Genomic DNA, 3,880 nt, shown 5'->3' on the forward strand with positions numbered 1-3,880 from the left:
ATTCATGAAAAGCTTATTAAATTGAATTATGAAGTTAGTGAGATGTAATTATAATTACACTTTTGGAGCATATAAGTGAAAAGGAAAAAAAAACATTATGTAGACACAACAGAAATACTGCAAGAGAAGACACTCCCCAAGTTTAAGAAACAACTTGAAAAAGAAGTGTGAAAACAATAAAACACAAAATGTTATTAATGAGATTGATATATTTCATTTTTTCCTGTAACCAGTAGAAAACATTTTCAAGACTGGATTATTAATATCTTAAAAATACAATTTCTTACCTAAAAACTTGCATTTTTCCTCTGTTCTGTCTGTATTTCAGTCCTTTCTTTTCACGTGAAATTCATTTGCGATAACATTATGTTGCTATGTACACACATAACAAAAGAATTAGTTTGACAGAGAAGTTTTGGTGAAATATAGACATGAAAGTAAAGCCAATTCTCTACTTTCATCCAAGAAGAAATTGGAGTACTTCACTCTCTGAGCTTTAACAATGTACTCCCTGCAGCAAGTAATTTACGGATGATCAACATCTTTCTACTCTGTCTCCCATTTCACTACCTGACCTTTCTTCATTGACCTCGCAGTTTGCTATGGCATTGGATAGTGGATTTATCACAGGGCCTGATACGAAGTAGACTCTGGGGGCAACAGAGTTAAAGGAAAATTGAATTTCTCACCTAAAGGGTTCTTTTTCTTTCTTTCTTTCTTTCCTTCTTATTATCTATTTTTTTAAAAATCTTAAAGTGTAATGTCATTGTCGTGACTCAGGTCTGGTTGATGATAAAAATATAGAGCTATAGGCCAACAAATTATAATCCCTAGAGTAAATAAGGAATTCACCTTAAAGGTAATATTTTATACTTGAGTCTTTTTAGTAATGTCTATTTTCTACATAATTCTTCACTTTAGAGTTTTTTTTTTTTTAATATTATGCAATATTTTCAAGATTGTTTTATTTGTTCTCTTCAATTTTAGGGTCTTGAAGTTGCCCTGGGAGGTAGGAGACTTTGATTGTAGTTGGTTGCAACTTAATCTAAGGTAAAAATATATTATGTATCAAAATTTACCTTGTTTTAACAAAGAAAATGTTACTAAGCTGTTAAAAGTTTCTGTAGAAACTGTCAAAATGAAACCTATTGTACCTCTGGACCTCGGAGAGCTTTTCTTTCAGAATCATTTGCATTAATATCAAACCTCAACCTTTTTCAAATAACTGGTTGACCTCACCACAAATTTTTATTAAAACAGTTAAGCCTGAGACTTTCAGATTCGTTTGTTTTTCAATCTGTTTCTTGATATTTAATGCATTTTCTTGGGCTTCTGTTTTCAAAAGATTCCTCTGCACTCACACAGACAAATCACTCAGTGAAGACTCAGTGAAGGGTTTTTCACATGATTGTGTGGCACTAGGAGTTTAGATTAACAGTAGGTTGACATCAGAAAAAAGACCCATGTGTTTCACATAAAGAAATACTTTTCATGTTTATTTGATCAACTATGGAAATTCTATCAGAGATGGAGCTGATTTAACAATCCTGTTTGCTTATTTGATTTTTCCCTTGGAGATCAATCAGGAAAGACTGCCTGTTTAATAGGCTTAATGAGTGAGAATTAACTTTGCCTTGTTGCACTCATGTCCTGCAGCAATTCATTCAGCCTCTAATGATCCCCAAGACTGATCCTATTTGTTTCAACCATACCTTAATTACATCCATAGAAAATACTTAGAAACAATTATCATCCTTACAATCCTGGAACAAATTAACTTGGAAAATGAAGTGCTGGTCATTTCTATCAACTTTGGTTTGGGTTAATGACAGTAAATAATCATTAGTATTTAATGCTTAAACACATTTTCATCAAAATGAAATTTTCATCATCTCCTATGATTTCATAACATCCAAGGCATTTAGACAACAGTTCTCATTCCAAGGCAAGTGAACAGAATTTGTGGTTGAAAGCTAGGGCATTTAGCATGAGTTAGACTTATGCATGCCTTGAATGATCCCACTGGAAGTGTTTCAGTGCACTTTATCGTGTTAATTTGTGTGAATTACTGTTTAAACATTTCACTTCTCAAGATGAAAATTTGGTCAACCCACAACAGGTTTAATTTTAAAATCTAAAGTTTCACTTTCGATTATTTACAATAAATTACATCTATCTTTTAAAATTAGATTTAAATAAAAAACAGAATGAATACGCAGTTGCTGTACTAAGCCCTGAGGATTCTAGAACTACCACAGGAATATCAAGATGAAAATGAACTTGCTTGGTTACTCAGTGGCCATCCCTTGAATCTTCAAAGTCGTTCCTACATTATTTGGATCAGAGTGTTCATTTTCTCTACTATTCTGTCACTTTTTTTTTAAGTTTGATTTTTGCTAAGGCTTATTACTAGGGAATTTATTTTGACCAATTTTTTTTCTCAGAAATATATATAGAATCAGCTTATTGAAGACTGTTTTGAAATACAAACAGAGGTAAGATTAAAAAAAATGAAGCATCAGTAAACCTTGCTTCGTAATCCTCTCCTGTTAAATAAAGAAATCACGATTTATTGCTTTCTGTTTGGATTGGTCTTTGATTTATTCTTCCACATGGCAAAACTAGAAGTACAAGCTTTTAAGTAGATGCAATAAAATTTAAACAGCTTTTAAAAACCTAATGACTGCCAGGGTGGAGGTAAGTGTGTGTGTGTGTGTGTGTGTGTGTGTGTGTGCATCTGTGGAGATATGTGTGTGCGTGGTTGCAGGGAGGTGGTGGTGGATACCACTGAAATAGCGAAATAGCAAGATTATTGACCCAAAGACTGGGTTTTCACTGTTGATTTTTATCACCAGGGTGCTGTTTGCCTGGCTGTATGAACCTGGTGTAGTTTCTCAGAAGCATTGGTTTAATCTCAAAGATAATTAAGACACAACAATAAACTCTTTTTTTTTTGGTTCTATAAATACCAATTAAAGATTTCCTTATTTTGCTTCTTGAACGATCTCTGCAGCTTCTCTGTTCTTGGTGTGTATAATGACAAATTTATATCCAATCTCATGTGCTCCCATAGAACAAGAGTAATTAAACACCTTAGGTTCATACTAACCATATCTGAGCATGATATAACCAGTAACTTTCTTGAAAATATGGTAAGACTGGTAAATTACACTTCTTCCAAAGATATTGTTACCATGAAGGGAAGGAAGGCTGGTGGCTCCTCAAGAAGGCTGGGCCCAGGAAGGCTGGGCCCAGGAAGGCTCCTCCAGGAAGGCTAGTCACTCCTCGAGAAGGAAGTCCTGAAGGCGCAAGAACAGGCTGTCCCCCTGAGCCTCAAGGTGAGCTGGTGGGGAAAGAGACCAGTGTGAATGAACAGGGAGCTTTTCCTGAGGCTCCAGAAGAAAAAGAGAATCTACCTCCTGTGGAAGAAGGGACAGGAAACTCGGGGAGAGTACAAAGAGGTTGTTAGGATGCACAAGGAGAAAATTAGAAAGGCAAAGGCCCAGCTCAAATTCAGCTTGGCAGCTGGGATTAAAGGGAACAAGAAACTCTTTTACAAATATATTAACAGTAAGAGGAGGACCAAGGAGAATCTCCATTCTTTACATGGCTGGGAATGTGGCCACTGAGGATAATGAAAAGGCTGAGATTCTCAATGCCTTCTTTACATCTGACTTTAAAAGCCAGACCAGTTGTCCTCAGAGCACTCTACTCTCTGACCTGGAAGTCTCGGATGGGGAGTGGAATAAAGCCCCCATGATTCAGGAGTAAATGGTCAGAGACCTACTACTCCACCTGGACTGACACAAGTCCTGGACAAGATCCATCTGAGAGTGCTGAGGAAGCTGGCAGAGGAGATAGCCAAGCCGCTTTCCATCAT

Source organism: Numida meleagris, chromosome Z, assembly GCF_002078875.1.
Source record: "Numida meleagris isolate 19003 breed g44 Domestic line chromosome Z, NumMel1.0, whole genome shotgun sequence".
Classification (NCBI taxonomy): domain Eukaryota; kingdom Metazoa; phylum Chordata; class Aves; order Galliformes; family Numididae; genus Numida; species Numida meleagris.